The sequence below is a fragment of the Miscanthus floridulus genome, chromosome 19 (assembly GCF_019320115.1).
Source record: "Miscanthus floridulus cultivar M001 chromosome 19, ASM1932011v1, whole genome shotgun sequence".
NCBI classification, from domain to species: Eukaryota; Viridiplantae; Streptophyta; class Magnoliopsida; order Poales; family Poaceae; genus Miscanthus; species Miscanthus floridulus.
The window spans coordinates 4,923,375-4,940,879 of NC_089598.1; the positions used below are offsets into that span (position 1 = coordinate 4,923,375).

At 43.7% G+C, this 17,505-nt stretch overlaps 1 long non-coding RNA gene across 1 annotated transcript; it reads right to left on the reverse strand.

The window, feature by feature from the left end:
• Positions 1-15,378: 15,378 nt before the first annotated feature.
• Positions 15,379-16,004, reverse strand: LOC136526844 (uncharacterized). Its single transcript, XR_010776601.1, has 3 exons — positions 15,884-16,004; positions 15,700-15,764; positions 15,379-15,581 (listed from the first exon to the last, which is right to left on the reverse strand). It is a non-coding gene; the product is annotated as an uncharacterized lncRNA (long non-coding RNA).
• Between the last annotated feature and the right edge of the window lie 1,501 nt (positions 16,005-17,505).

A 17,505-nucleotide genomic window follows, 5' to 3' on the forward strand; every position in this document is an offset into this window, starting at 1 on the left:
TGCTTGTATGGTACCACTATTGCTTATATGCTTGACATGATCTAGTGATAGCATATGACATGTTTATGGGCTTGTGAACCTAGAGTTTGATCTAGAAAATGAGCTATAAGTATTTAACTCAACAAGGTACAATATAACCCTTATTTGGAGGTGTGAAGAAGCTTGTCCTTGGATCAAACCGAGTTAAATATTATTTACAAGTAATCTAGATTGAACCAAATATGAGAAAATGATCCTCACTTCACATGGTTATCTAAAATTTTGAGCTCACCTTTTGTGGTCAACGATGACAAAGGGGGAGAGAAATTTCCAAAGATATTGCAAAAGGGGGAGAAGTAACATGCACAAAGATAAGATAGGAGAAATGAAGGGGATCAATTAAAACTTGAAGCACACAAGTAGGGGGAGCAAGCTCATAAACTTGTTTGTTGCATTTGTATGTGCATTACATATGTATGCTTGCATGGCACAAGTTTTAAATTTCCATATCCATGCTTACGTGGTGTATGCTAGATTATAGAAAATGATTGATGTAATGAAAACTAGCATGCATAGGATAGCTAGACACTTGAATTGGTTTTACAAGTGGTGCTCGAGCCTTGTTTCTAACATTGATCTCACGAGGTATCTAGTGTCTTTTGTTTTCAAGTGGTATATAGCAAATCATGGTGCTAAGGATGGTGTTTCAAATGGCAACTCCGATTGGTATCACGCTTCAAAGGTCCATTCTTTATACCTTAGCATCATTTGGTAGACATTACATCCCCACACATCCTAATCCATGCATATGTGCAAGCTACCAAATCCAATCTCTTAGCACATATGTAGGGGGAGCTAATGCTACCAAATTGGGTTTATGAAACATGTCCATAACCTTTACACATGGTAATATGCTTGGGCAAGCAACATTAATCCAAGAAAATTTCATTGAATATCTTTGTGAAGGGTTGTCATCAATTACCAAAAAGGGGGAGATTGAAAGCCCTAGTTTGGTTTTGGTTAATTGATGAGACCTAGGATTAACCTTTGATCTAAGTGTGTGAATTATATAAGGTGGTCCAACCCAAGCGGTGAAGCTAGAAGATGGTCATGGTGAAGGTGACATCCACAAAAGAGATGATCAAGTGCTTCACATTTAGAAAAGGAGAAATAGAAAAACAAAAATGGGCTCAAGGGAAAGGTATAATGATAGGAGCCATTTTTGGTTTGCACTCAAGACACCATAGAGGGTGTGAGTGATTTAGGATCGATAGCCATACTATAAAGAGGGGAAATCTTTAGCTAAACGGTTTATCGATTGCCACTAGGTGACATGATTCTTGCATATGCATTTAGGAATCTAGTGTGCTAACTTTGACCCTTGTAAAATGCTTTGAAAAATGCTAACACACATGCACACAAGTTCTACACTTTGTGGTTAGCAAGTTGGAAGTAAGGCTGAAGTGGTTGTGGACTTAGAAAAAGAAAAGGAGCTGAAAGTACACGACCAGACGCTGGCCGCGGGGTGACCGGACTGACCCCGGCACGTCCGGTCATTTATAGCGAGGTGACACAGCATTGGTCGAGACACAGGGAACGTGATTGGACGCTAAACCTGACGCAGGGTCACATCCGGTCATGCACAATAGTGGAGGGGTAGCGCTCGGTGGCACGATCAGACGCAGGAGCAGTGAAGCGACCAGACGCACAGGAGTAAAGCAAATACGCTAACGTACGCTGACATCACGCACGCAGAGAGGATGCCAGTGGAGATCGGATGCCATGGTGCATCAGATCATGTTTGACCGAGCGCGCCCAGTCAGCTTTTATCAGCTTTGGAACATTTCTAGAGTCGATCTGACACTAAGAGGCTAGGAGTCCGGTCACTAGAGCGGCGTGTCCGGTTACTCATTGATTGTGGCATTGAACGTTAAGTGACCATTGGGATCCAATGGCTATGGTTTGAATGAGGACATATGGCAGTCATTGGTGCGACCGGACGCTGGGCTGAGTCCAGTCAGTACTTTCGGTCAGCCCGAGAGTGCCCAACGGCTCTTTGAGTCTTGGGGCTCTATAAATAGGAAGGTACTGGCTTGGGGCTCACTCTCTTGGCACTTTGACATAATTGACATCCTTGTGAGCCTAAACAAATACCTCCCACTCATCTCCATCATTGATTCATCATCATAGTTAGATTGAGAGTGATTCCAAGTGCATTTGCTTGAGTGATTGTATTTAGTGGGACTTGGAGATCGTTGTGGCTGTGGATTTCTTATTTTTCTTGGTGGTTGCCGCCACCTAGATGGCTTAGAGTAGCGGAGGAGCTTCGGCACATGTTGGTGATTGTTCGTGGCCAGCTCCGGTGATTGTGAGGGATCTTGCACCTTCCCCGGCGAAGAGCCGCAAGGTAGCTCTTGTAAATTGCTCGTGTCATTAAGTTACCTCACTTATGGGTAGGTTCTTGTGGTGCCTCTTGTGGTAGGCTAGGTGTGTGATACCTATTAGCTACTGAACCACCAAGTGTTGGTCGACACAACGGGGACTAGCGTGCCGACAAGCACATGAACCTCGAGAGAAAATTGGTGTGTCACTTGTCTCTTGGATTTCTCATGGTGATTGATTGGTATTCATCTTGTGATTGGTTCATCCCTCGACACGGTGGTATAATCACCCTACTCTCTCCTTTACTTTCCCTCAAACTAGTTGTCAAGCTCTTTAGTGTAGCTAGCCTTTGAGAGCTTGTTAGTTTGGTTAGTGTGGCTCCTTAGTTAGCCCATGAGAGCACACTAGTTTAGTGAGTAGTGACTTAACCATTGTGTGTGCTAGTGATCATAGCAACTAGAATTATTGGGATTGGTGGATTGCAACCCTTGTAGAGCTAGAGCAAAATTGCATTGTACCGTTTGTCTTACTAATCAATTTGCCTTAGTGCTTTGTAGAACTTTAAATGGGCTATTCACCTTCCCTCTAGCCATATTAGAACCTTTCACCAAGCTAGCGAAGGCCACAACCCCAACGCAAGGGATCATGGCCATAGTCCCCACAAGCAGCAAGGCGATCAACTGTGTGGGGGCGGTTGCCAACTCCTATACGACGCCCCCAAAAGACCAGAAGACGATGACGAAGACCATGTTGCATAGGACGGCTAGCGAATTACTGCCATGCCAACAGTGTCACCATGATCGGCACTATAGGCTATGCCACACCATGCCACGACATAGGCACAAGACCATGACAACAGCCACGCCCGAACATACGACTCAAGATGAAGTTACTTGCAAGCCAAGTTAGTTAGGACCCCCTCTATATGTGCCCTGGCCCCGAACTCTATATAAGGGCAGCCAGGGCACCCACTACATTATCCATAGCCATACTCCTTATGCTTTCAGGCAGTTCATCCATAGGCTCTAGCTCCATCTCCTACATCTTTACCATTCTTGCACCCCCCATTGTAAGAACTTCAGAGCATTCAAACGAGGAACACGCACTCGATTATCTCTGAGACTGGACGTAGGGCTCTAGCCTGAACCAGTATAACTCCTCGTGTCTTTTGGATGCTAACATTGTCTTCCTAGAGCAGCGCGACATACGTACAAGTTTACTAGCCGGTTAACAAAACACCGACACCACGACAGGACGGGAAGTCCTGCATAGGAGGTGTACGTATGGACCATTGTTCTCGATGTCCTCCTGGCCTGAGCTTGCTGGCTACCGCAGCTCCTCACCAGGTAAAGCCATGGCTGTCGGCGACGTTGTGTTTAAGTATTCCAGGCGTTTTCATACATGTTACAAGCCTATGTTTCAAGTGTTTTAGATGTATGTTTAAAGTGTTTCATACGAAATTATGGATGTTGCAAAAGTAGATCAGGATGTTGCATATGTTGCAATGGTTGCACCTATATGTTGCAAGCATCTATTCCTAATGTTTCATCTACTTTTCAGACTTATGTTGCAAGTGTGTTTATCTAGATGTGGCATATGTTTCAAACATATGTTGCTAGTATTTTATCTGGATGTTGCGTATGTTTGCAATGATTTTCCAGTGTTTTTGAGTGTTTTTGCAAGTGTTTCCGATGCATGTTGCAAGTGTTTCAGCTGTTTTCTGACGTATGTTGCATATGTGTTCATCTAGATGTTGCAAAACTAGATTTGGGATGTTGCACATATTTCAATGGCTATACATGTATGTTTCAAGTGTATGCTCTAAATATTTTAGCTGTTTCAGACGTATGTTGCAAGTGTTTTTATCTGGATATTGCTTATGTTGCAGCGGCCAGCTATACACATATGCCGCAAGCATATGTTCTAAATGGTTCATCTGTTTCGGACGTATCTATGTTGCAGCGGCCAGCTATACACATATGCAGCAAGTTCTAAATGGTTCATCATTTCAAGAATCTTGTAGAGTCAAAGCGTCTCAAGTTTGACCAAAATTATAGAGACAATTATGAAGATTTATGACATTAAATAAGTATACTATGAAAATATAATTAATAAGGAATCTAATGATACTTAGTTCACATCATAAATGTTATTATTTTATCATATAAATTTGGTCAAACTTGAGATGTTTTTATCCTCCAAAATTCTTGAAATGACTTATAATTTAGGAACCTTTGATCTTTTGCACTAGAGTTCTGAACTTGTTAGGTGTGTGCTGGTCTGCTGGATAGCCTGGAAGGCTGAAACCCATTAATGTTATTTGAATAAGTAGTTCCTCTGTCCCTGCAAAATGTGGAGATGCAATTGCTTCTATGCAGGCATCTTCAGCCTGTTCGTTTGGCTGTAGCTTGTCGTAAACGATCGTAAATTTTCAGTCGGAACAATATTTTTCTCTCATACAAACCAGCCAGCAGTACTTCTTCACGAACCAGCAATGATACGAACCAGCGAACCGAACAGTTTGCTTCTTGTACTGTGCAATGCAATCCGTTTTGCCTCGAGGAAAAAAAAGGAGTTTTGTGCTTCTTGTAAAAATTTAATATGAAGCGGAAATCCAATCTCTAGAAGAAACACTAGCAGCTCTCAAATTATGAAGTCGTTTCATACTCAAATCATATGGCCCTAGAGGCGCCTAGCCAAGCCCAAGCCCATCTATATAGGTAGCCCAAACGCACGGAAGCTTCCAGGTCCAGAGTGTGGAATCGGTCATCCGGCTCGAAGGCGGCGCCGGACTGCCGTAGGAGGTTCTCGCCGCCACACCGCCATCGCCATCTACCGCTCACGGTCTGCCAGTCAGGCATGTACGCTCATTGCTCATCCAAACTGTACCCTCTCCCCCCTCGCCTCTGCCTCCATTGTGTTGTGTGGATTCCCCCTTGCAAGAACGTCTGCCTTGGTTGGTTCTTACAAGTATTGAAATCTTGAACGAACTAGAAGTATATTTATTAAATCTTGGTAGGTATTCTTACTTCACTGCTGTATGAAGGGAAGGGCCTCACTGGCCCCCATTAACTGTGCAGAGGAGTACCATTCAGTTTTTTTATAAGGGCATCTTATGGTGATTACAGCGGTTGATATTTTGTGGATCAAACTATCTCTGATCTAGACTGAAAAGCTTATCCATTAAATTCGGGACAAGCATATCATTTTCGTTGGCTGAATGGATCTAAAATGTCTACTGTATCCCCAATAGTGTTAGCTTAGCTTTTATCCATTAAATTGTAGGACATCATTGTTTTAGTTATATTTCTGTAATAATAGACTAGTAGAATAACAATGATGATAAATCATGGTAGGTTATTATCCTTTGTATAGCTCTTTGAAATTACTATAGAAGGTACAGTGCTCGAAAGACTTTATATTGCAAGAAGGTTGGACACATTGGTATGCATTATCTTGGTAAAACCAGAAATATCCATATAATCCAACCATGGGAATAACGTGAATCACTGTTTTGCGGCTAGTATTATTTCGCATGTTCTGTTCAGCTGCATTCTTATGCTTACAATCGACATTATGACAAACCATATGTGCTAGCCATGATCCGTATAAATTTACCAGCTTTGTTTCCTTTATTCTCTATCCAGTTCAATCTGCTAACAATTGCTTTGGGTTTACAATCTGTCACAGAGAAGCTGCTTTCGCCTGTAAAAGTTATGCTTGAGCCACGAGGATGGGCAGGCCTCCCAGATGGCCTGCTGCACTCCATTGTTGAATTGTTGGGGTCCTTCCCTGACCTTCTTGCCTTTGCAGCCACCTGCCACCCCTGGCGCTCTGCCTTGTCTCCTTACCCATCCAAATCTACCTTATACACACTCTTTCCGCCTCTTCTCCTCAACCCTAATGTCTCTTTCAGCCCCCATCGCCCTTTTCCAAATGTTGCCAGAAACACCACTGTACCCAAATGCCCATGTTACGTCATTGATATAGGCAGCCAAGATACATTACTTTGCTCTCAGATTCCTCTGCTTTCTATCGATTGTAGAAATAACCCCCCACCAAGTGCTTTGGATAAGTTTGGTTTTATATGTGCTTCATTTGGCCATATGAGCTTCATTTGGTCACACCCGTGGCTGCCGGTGGATCACCGTCGACGTGAGCACTCGAGCAAGTACGGAACGAGGACGCCGGTAGGGCAAACCCCACTGCCTTAGCGAATTGTATTACCAATTGGAAGAGTCGTTGCCGGACACGGCACAGGATTCGGGCACTTATGTGCCATTATAGTCACTGGACATTTGGCCCCACAATACAGTTCAATAATGAAAACGTAATACAACAAAATACATAAACCTAATGAGGTATACGGCTTCCTCTTCGTGGCACACCCTTCACTGGTGGTCGCTGGGTGTGACACCTCCCCCCCTTGAGGTGCAGCTTGTCCCCAAGCTGCTGCTTTAGGGAACCTGTTCTTGACGACGTTGTAGTCCTCCCATGTAGCTGCATTGTTCGGAAGACCCACCCATGTCAGCTTCACTTGAGGTATTGCAATATTCCCCTTCTTGACCATGCGATGATCAATGATCTCTTTAGGTGTTGTATTAGCAGCTTCCAGATCGGCGAGGACAGGCAAGTTCTCAAAGACCGGTGTATAGTCTTTAGTGAATGGTTTCAACTGTGAAATATGGAAAACTGGGTGAATCATGGAGCCTTCTGGCAACTATAATCGATAGGCGACTGAACCCACTTTCTCCAGTGTAGTGTATGGGCCAAAATACTTGTATGCAATCTTTGGTTATGGTCTGTTAGCGACTGTAGACTGAGTATACGGTTGTAGTTTCAGTAACACCTTATCACCAACAGTAAACTGGTAATCTGTGCGTTTTGTATCAGCCACATGTTTCATTCTGTTTTGGGCTCTTGCCAAGTGCTCTTTCAAGGACTGGAGATGGAGCTCATGGTGTTCAATGATCTCAGCCATAGAGGTAGATGTTGATGATGGAATAGATGGTATTGCTCCAATGTTAGGTTCATACCCATATAGTGCTTGGAATGGGGAACATCCCAAAGTAGAATGCAGTGAAGAGTTATAACATAGCTCAGCTAAGGAAAGCCAGGATTTCTAGGACTTCGGGGAGTCTTGAACAGCACACCTCAGGTACATTTCCAAACATTGGTTTACCCTCTCTAATTGACCATCAGTTTGTGGGTGGTAAGCAGTGCTCAGCTACAAGTTCACTTTATATAGCTTGATTAATTCCCTCCAGAAGTGGCTGACAAAAATGGTGTCCCTGTCTGAAACAATTGAAGCTGGCAATCCATGCAATTTCACCACTTGATCCATGAATAATTGGGCAATGGTAGCAACAGTATAAGGATGTTTGACTGGTAAGAAATGGGCATATTTTGTCAGCCTATCCACAATGACTAATATGACAGTGCACCCTTCAGACTTTGGAAGACCCTCTATAAAGTCCTTTGTCAAATTTTGCCAAACACCTTCTGGTATGGGTAGAGGCTGTAGAAGACCCATAGGATGTTGAAGAGAATGCTTTGCATGCTGACAGATGTTGCACTATTTTACAAAATTATCCACATCTTATTTCATCCCTTTCCAGGCAAAATGCTTCTTGAGCCTGTAGTAACTCGCAGCAATGCTTGAGTGACCCCCAAGGGCACTGGAATGACAGGTAGAGATGAGTTTTGTTTGGAGAGCTGAATTGCTCCCAATCCATACTTTGCCTTGGTACCATATGATGCCCTTATCCAAACTATAGCCCTAAGTGTCTGGACTGGTAATAGCTAACCTTTGCAATAGCTACTGTGCTTGTGAGTCAGTTGTGTAAGAGTTAAGAGCCTCCTGGACCCATGCCGGTTGAACTACTAATACTGCTTGAAGTGCCATCATGTGTCGAACCCGAGAGAGAGCATCTATTGCTATATTGTCTTTGCCCTTTTAGCAGATAATTTTGAACTATAAGCCCATTAGTCTTGTCATTGCTTTTCTCTGCATGTCTGAATGAAGGTTCTGCTCCTTGAGGTAAGCTAGTGACTTATGGTCAGTTTGAATGAAGAATTCTCCTCTCTGCAGATAGTGCCTCCATCTTTCCACCGCCATGATCAGGGCTAGGAACTCCTTTTTCATAGATAGATAATGATCTATGCTTTTCTCCCAAAGCCTTGCTGAGATATGCTATTGGTTGTCCCTTCTGCATGAGGACAGCTCCAATGCCATCTTGGCATGCATCTGTTTCCACAGTAAAGGGTTCTTTGAAATTAGGTAAGGCCAATACTGGAGTTCTTGTCATGGCCACTTTAAGATTATCAAAAGCTGACTATGATGTAGGGTTCCAGGCAAATTGTTTGAGCCTAAGGATGGTTGTCAAGGGTTTTGTCATGAGCCCATAATTTTTGACAATTTTCCTATAATAGCCTATTAATCCAAGGAAAGCCCTCAATTCAGTCATGGAAGTAGGCACATGCCATTGTAGCATATCATGTATCTTGCTTGGATCAGTGGCTACTTCCTTAGAAGAAGTAATGTGGCCCAAGTATTCCAAGATGTCCTTAGCAAATGTGCACTTGGATTCCTTTAGATATAACTGATGTTTCCTGAGAGTATCCAATACTTGCTCTAAGTGCTGAGCATGGTCCTCCAATGAAGTGCTATATATTAGTATGTCATCTAAGAACACCAATACAAATTGCCTCAAAAATGGGTGAAGAATTTGATTCATGACACACTGGAAGGTAGTAGGTGCATTAGTCAAGCCAAAAGGCATTACTTTGAACTGATAATGACCTTGATGTGTCTTGAATGCTGTTTTGTGTTCATCCTCAGGCAGCATTCTAACTTGGTGGTATCCAGACCTCATGTCTAACTTTGTAAACACCTTAGCTCCTAAAAGTTCATCCAATATTTCTTCAATCACAGGCATTGGGAATCTATTCTTGATTGTGATGTCATTTAACTTTCTGTAATCTACACAGAATCGCCAAGACCCATCCTTCTTCTTCACCAAGAGCACCGGAGAGGCAAAGGGGCTATGGCTGTGAGCAATGAGGCTTGCTTGCAAGAGTTGTTGTACCTGATTCTCTATTTCAGTTTTGTGCAAAGGAGAGTAGTGGTAGGGTTTGGAGTTAATGGGAATAGAGCCAGGAATAAGTGGAATAGCATGGTCATAGGCTCTTTGGGGTGGTAGTGTTTGGGGTCTGTGAGAATATGTTGGATGGCTTCTGGGGTTTGGGAGGTATCATGTTGTTTGATTGGGGAGGGATCTGATATGTGATCTACAAGGACAACGGCCCATATGTCATTACCTTTGGTGGAATTGTATACTTTTGTTGCTGAAATAGAGGATATTTGAAGGGGTGTTTCTTGTAATCCTTGAAGTGTCACTGTCTTGCCTTTTTTCTGAGAATATGAGAGTGCGGTTCCTCCAGTCACATTCCATAGGGCTGTGGGCTTGGAGCTAATCACACCCTAATATGGCATCATAGGGTTGCATTTCCAGAACCACCATGTCTGTAGCAAAGCTTTGGCCATGACAATAGCAGTGCAGTTGAGGTACCTGTCTATCTGTCACCAGCCATTCCCCATTAGTGAGCTTCACTATTCTGGGAACAGTGGGCACAGTTTGTAACTAAGCCATTTCAACAAACTTGGAGCTGATGAAGCTGTGTGTACTTCCACTATCAACCAGTATGAGTAAAACTTTATCTTGGACCCTAGCTTTCAGTTTGATGTAGCTGGTGTTGTCCTGACTAGATAGTGCATTGAGAGATAGCTGGCAAAACTCCTCATGCAGCTGATCTTCCACTGCCAGTTCGTTAAGGACGTCATCTGACAATTCCCTGTCCAGGTCATTGAGCAACATAGCATTAACCTATGGTTTTTGCCTTTTGGAACAGACCTCGAGGTGTCCAGGCACAAATTTCTCGCCATAGGAAAAACACAGACCATTGCCTTTGCGATCATCTCTTAATTAGCGATCTTTCCACAGTGAAGTGGCCGGTTGAGGAGGTTTGTAGTCAGCCTTTGGAGGAGCATAAGGTCTGACCTGATTAGCTGGTTTGTGATAGCGAGATTTACTGCATTCCAGCATGCCCTGCTGAATTCTGGCAATGGTAGAAGCTTTCTTACTGTTGTTGGCATCTGAGGTTCTACTGCCGCCCTGATCTCCTCCTTAAGTCCTCTTATGTACTGTGGTGTGAAGAACATTTCATCATAACTGGAATTGTGCATTGTGACATCATATTGAAGAGACTGGAATTGGGTAGTGTAATCTTCCATAGTGCCAGTTTGTTTGAGGTCCAACAAAGCATTCATAGCAGTTCAAAAATAATCAGACCCAAATTCCTCTTCCACTGCCGAGCAGAAATGATCCCAATCCCTGAAGGTGTGATTTTGCTTATAAGCTTGATACCATTTGGCAGCATTACCTTCAAAGTGGAGGTGTGCCGCTGTGATCCACATGCCTTCGGGCAGCTGGTATAACTCAAAATAGCTCTTGCAGTTGTCTTTCCATATCTTAGGATTGTGACCATCGAACTTTGGGAACTGCATTTTTGGCATTGCTTGTGTCGGCAAGGTTGTCTTCTTGTCGTGCTTGGGGGGTGGCTTCTTCGTCTTGGATGTTTTAGGCTTGTGAGGACCCTTGTCCTTAGCAAAGACATTCTCAAACTGTTGTTCTTCATCGAAGATGATAGACACTGAAGAATCATCCTCAAATGGTCCTTCATGTTCAAAGTGCCGCAGCGTGAGCGGGGCAACCGCTGCACCATTGGCCTTGATTTGTTGGGCTATTAAATGCTGCTCAGCCATGTAATTATCCATTGCTTGTTCCCTGATATCCATTTGAGTTTTCATCTGCGGCTGGACTTCACCAATGTCATTGACCCTTGTGAATAGGAGATCAAAGTGTTCCATAACCTAATCCCACCGTGTGTTCTCCTCTTCAGTGTTTTTAGACATATTGTCCAAGAGAAGCTGTGTCTGCTTTGATGGCTTGATTGGAGCCATGGTGACTGATCGGAATAGAACTGAGCCAACATGTGATAAAACAACAGGTTTGGATTGCTCCTCCCCCTTGGTGTTGTCTGTCACGTTCACCGCCACCTGGGAGTGAGGCTGAGCTGAGGAATTTAACACGGGAACACTTGCCCCGCAACCCAAACTTATTTTATTTTTCCCCCTATTCTCTCTCCACCCCCAACAACCGCACGCACCTTATCGCCTCAATCCATCCATTGCATGCCGCACGAATCCTCCTTAGCTTTTTCGCGGCTTCGCCTCCGCTTCTTCGATCGACTTCGTCGTCTCTTTCTTCTCCCGCCTCCCTCACCTGCGAATGGAGCCACGAAGGAGGCCCGTCCCTGCCTCAGCCAACAGCACCGCCACTGCAGCAGCTTCATCCTTCACCGTTTGTAGGGGCTCGCTGGAGGCGTTGGTGAGGGGCATCCATGTCTACGCCCCCGCGCCTCGCCCAGGGAGCAGGTCGAAGCTACTTTTTTTAGCTTCATCGTGCGCTCACCTTCTGTGAGAGCTTGTTTCTCGGGACTTCACGAGCAGAGCCGACGAAGCTACCCCCGTTTGGTTAGCAACAAGGCGAAGCTGCTCTCGAAGCCATTATGGGAGCACTACCAAACGCCCCCTTAACCTTCAAGTTCCCAAGGTTTGAACTTCTGTTTTGAAAGTATAAAAAACATTGGATAACCGACATAAATCATGTAAATAAATATCAAAATAGTCTGTTGTTGTTTAGAAATTCCGAAATATCAATAAGACAAGTTTGGTATTGGGCTAGGTGTAAGCTTCATTTAAGCCTGCTATTTGCCCTGGTTCACAAACCACAAATGTGGAGATGCAAGCTTTGGTGTGATTGCATTTGTGCTTTTGTTTACTGTGCTATGCAATGCAATCTGTATGCTTTAAGGGGGGAAAAAGTTCTATGCACGAGAAATACGTTGGAAAAAAGTTCACAAACCACAGATGTACGTTGTAACAAAAGTTGGGAAACAAAATCAATCTAGAAAAATTCATATGGAAATGACAAATTTCATGTGTATTTGCACTAGAAGACAAATTCCCTTGAATTTTGTCTTCTAGTGCTCTTGCACCTGAAATTTGTCAATTTTGTATGGATGTTTACACAATAAGTTTGCCTCCCAACTTTTGCTACAACGTACATCTATGGATGAACTATGGATGTGCATTGTTTTGAAAACATCTAAGTACGATTTTTGAAGGGTTTTCACGATTGCACCAAGAGGGTGGTTTGCACCCAATATTTTCCCACATTCTTGTGCTTACAATTTGACATTTTGAGAAAACATATGTGCTAGCCATGTTTTCTATAAATTTTTACCAGTTTTGTTCCCTTTATTCTCTCTAGTTCAATCTGCTAACATTTGCTTTGGGTTTACGATTTGTCACAGAGAAGCTGCTTTCACCTACAAGTTATGTCCAAGCTTCGAGATTGGGCAGGCCTCCCAGATGGCCTGCTGCACTCCATCGTTGAATTGTTGGGGTCCTTCCCTGACTGTCTTGCCTTTGCAGCCACCTGCCCCGCCTGGCGCTCTGCCTTCTCATCTTACCCATCTAAATCTACCTTATACGCGCTCTTTCCACCTCTTCTCCTTGACCCTAAGTCTCTTTCTGCTCCCCTCGCCCTTTTCCAAATGTTACTAGAAACACCTCTATACCCAAATGCCCATGTTACGTCGTTGATCTAGCCAACCAAGATACGTTACTTTGCTCTCAGATTCCTCTGCTTTCTATCGACTATAGAAATAACCGCTACCAAGTGCTTTGGACGAGTTTGATTTTGATTTTGGTTTTAAGGGTGCTTCATTTGGCCATATGATCTTCTGCAGCAACAAAGCATGTTTTCTTTTTTATGTGTTCACTGGTATTGAGGTTTCATCTCCACCACTACTAGTTGATGAAAACACTAGGTTCTGCTATGGTATTGACCTCATAGCACCTCCACCACTGCTAGGACTGCCACTGCCAGCTGTTGGAAACACTAAGTTCTGCTATGGTGCTGCCCTCACAGGTCCTCTAGCATCTCCCAACCCACATCTTATTGTTTATACTAAGTCCTCCAACTTCTTTTGGCCTATTGGTAGTAACTCTTGGTCAAAATGCCCTCCTCGCAATGGGCCACTCACCAAATTTGTAGTCTTCAAAGACCAGGTTTTTGGCATGGGTTCTGATCGTAGGCTGTTCATGGTTCACTTGACTCCCCAGATCCACTTACAGGAGATACCAGTTTCCTGGGGTGGAAGAAATAGCATGACCGAATGGCATCCTAGATTCGTTTGGCTGGTGGTGTGCGGCGACATGCTTCTTGTGGTTGGCTGCCGAAGCGATTCCTCAGGAACTGGGCCTTCATTTGAAGCTTATCATCTGGACACTTTGACTGAACCTGCAAAGTGGGTAAAGGTGGAGAGGTTGGAGAAATGGGCGATATTCATCAACAATTACCTTAGAGTTGAGGCTCTATCGTGCATGAACCCAGAGAGGTGGGGAGGGAGAAGCAACTGTGTATACTGCTATGTGATTCTCATTCTAGCCATTTGGTTGCATTTGAGTTGGGCAAGCCACTGCTTGGAGATGATGCCACCAGGCTTTGAGCTTTTATTTATGTAACTCGCTTACATGACGACCACATGGGCATGGTGCAACCTACATGGGTTGTTCCCGATATGTTCTCTTAGTGCTGTGACGGTCAATGATTTCTGCTCTAAGAATTTACCACTGGTTTTCTTAGAGATCTAAAAACTGTAAGAATTCGCCGTTGGAACCTAGGTATGTCTAGTTATGCAATTGGAGTATGACGACTTTATGTTTTGTGTTTGCATTCATTACATTTTTCATGTTCTGAGCCAGCTTTATACTTGTGCGTTTTTATGAACTAAGTACTGGAAGCACTGTTATTTCAGTGATGCAGCTAGGTGACTTATTGGCACTTGTTTGCTTGGCACTCATGCTGAAGTTTTTACCAACTTTAAGCTTGAAGTTCCCAAGGTTTGAACTCTGTTTTGAAAGTAAAAACATTGCATTGCACAAGCCGTGAAATATACAACGTCACTCCCTGTCTACTGTATGCCCTGATCGCTCATGGTACGCCACAATCTCAATGAGCTATTGTGCTCATCATCTCATCATCTGGCAATGGTGTGGTACAAGTGGGCGGCCGTTTTCAGATGTCTGCTAAGGGACGGCGACATTGTAGTGCTGGCGACGGACGAGCTGTTCGACAACGTCCATGACTAGCAGCTAAAGAATGCCACGTAGGTAGATGGGCAGAAGTTGGGGTTACATTGTTTGCCAAGAACATAGCTAGCATGGCTGCAGGTTACGTTCTTGGCCAAGAACATGGCTAAGTTACGAGGGAGATATTTAGGACAAACTAATTGCTTTATTTGAACTAATTATCATGCCCTGAAATCATAAACAGGGGGTAGTAATTTATAAAATAGTCATGCGTCACACCATTCATTCTTGGCTCTGTACCATTGTGGTATATGTGTTCCTAAATTCTAAAGCAGTTGCACTTGTGCTCTCCCCCCGAAGGGAATGAAAGGAAAAAAAAAATGCATGTTTAAGTGCCCTAACTTAACTTCTTTTAGATTATGTACACATCACGGGTAGTCCTTCAGGTTCATCAAAGCTTCGATCCAATCTTCATATTCCTCAGGAAGGAGGTACCACTCACACTGATGGCATCCAGGACATCCAAGGCTTCAGACTCCCTGCCTGCATGCTCATACAGATGAAACGCAGCGCTCAAGATGAAGCTGTCAGGTTTCAGCGAGCCGCGCGTCGTCTCATAGAGAGAGATGCCTTTGTCCATGAGATCATGCTCCATGTACACCCTCATCATGGTCCTGCAGTAGGCCAGATCAGGAGCCACACTTGCCTCCTTCATTTGGTTGTACATCCTCTGGGCTTCACCAATCTGGCCTTCCTTCAGAAAGGCGTAAATCAAGTGGCTAAAATGAGGGCAGGAAGGGGTTGTGTTGCTGTTCAGCATCATCTGGATGGCTTCTTCTGCCTCAGTGTACAGTTTAGCCTCTGTGTATGCTCTTATCAGCGCGAGATAGGAGAACGAGCCGGGAGCGTGACCACAGTCCTGCATCTCCTGGAATATGCTTTTCGCCTCGCTATACAGTCCTGAAGTGGCATAGGCATTGATCATGGAATTGAAGCTGATCTGCACGTTGCAAGTTTGGTCCATATTAGCCATGTTTGCTTTAGATGATCAAGGGGGAACTACAGCACTCCTTGTTTTCTGAAAGCAATTTCAAAAGTTACATTCAATGAAAGAGAACCTTTCCAGGCCTGATGCCATCTTCCTTCATTCTTTTGAACATTAAAGACGCCTCCTGATGCCTACCTGAAAATATGAAAAATCCATACTCTTAGAACTGGATAGAAGGAAAACTGAAGCAGTGGGCAAAAATAATCAATCAGAAGATCTTTAGTTGATTTGTTTATAGGGCACAAGAACCTGACCGGCTTTTCCATATAAGCTAAGCATGTTTGTGTACATCTTTTCATCAATCGGCAAGCCTAGCTCCTGTGCAGCAGCAAACATTTCAACAGCCTTGTCCAGCTTTCCTCCTTTGCCATAAACACAGAATAGAAGATTGAAGCTGATGAGTGATGACGTGGTGCTACAAACAACATATTCAAGAAAAAGAATGCAATTCCTAATTTGGGCTCCCATATTCCAGGGGTTTCTGTAAACTTATCTACCTTATCATTAAATTAAATGTCTGCATAGACTGAGAGATGATAGAGGATATCATGCGATCATAGATGCTGATGGCTGAATGCAGTTTACCTGCTTGGAAACTAAAAATGCAGAAGTTAGCTATGATGCCCTGCAACCAGAAATTTTGCTTGCCTATCTGATGAATAGGAGAATATGTTAGCCAGACCTGACTCAAGCATTGACTTGATAAAAGTATTGTGCAAGACAATGTCGAGCTGAACTTCATCTTGGAAACAGCCATGTATGATGTTTTCAACCTATTGAAATTTCCCTGGCGGTGGCAGTAACCATGGTGTTTACACCGAAATTTGGAAAGAGAGCCACGGGGACTCGAAAGCTCCCAAGACCATGTCATCAAGGAATCAATTGTGTGCAGATCGGAGCCAGCTGATTCAAATGCAGGAACTGGAATCGGCTTTCTTCAGATAGCACCGGCAGATAAGGACAAAGGCTACAATCAGCGCCAGGACACAACATGATGGACTCTGCAAAAAGGGAAAGATTGAAATCCAAGTTATCTTAAATTAAGAATGTTTTCCTTTATACCTAAGATTGTAACAAATCGTGATCGAGTAGGATTCATGTTTAGACTCCCGGGTATAAATACCAAACCCCGGCTATTGCAAAAAGATATCCAATCAATCAATACAAGTCAATTACTTTTTCGGCTCCGGCCACCCCTTAGAAGTAAGAGTAGAGTAGATCTTGGCGAGTTCTTTAGCAAGTACGGCTGCATCGATCCGGTCGACCTCCACTGCTTGTTGTGAGTACCGTCATGGCTTATACCTCTGTTCGTACGGCTGCATCGATCCGGTCGACCTCCACTGCGGCTCTGGTATAAGCTAGTTATCGACTCTTGCCTAATTCAAGTAAGGCCTGTGTGATTCTGCCTCACACCCCACTGCTTGAATTAGACCAAGGTCAAGTTATCGGCTCTACCTTAGAATGGCAGTCTTTGGTAGATTCATTAAGTTACCGATATTGCTTGTTGCTTTCATTATTTGTCTAAATTACAGCAATATCACTCTGCTCGATTGTGATTGATCTAGATTGGCCTTATATCTTATTTAACCCATCGTTTGCTAATCTGAATTGATCCAATCTACATATTAGACGATGAGTTATGCTTTATCGGTTGTTTTACTTCAATCCTGATCATGCATAGCGTGCGGTTGTAGCGTGTTGCGTCTTGAGTATATTTATTGGCTAGCGAAAACCGTTCCATGGCCCGTTATCACGGCCTGTGTGATTCTGCCTCATACCTCATTGTTAGCACCGTGGAGTGGGGATCGTTACTTGGTAGATCTATTTCTGATAAGGCATGACTTCAACTGTGCGCTATGCCTGAATCGGCTGTTTT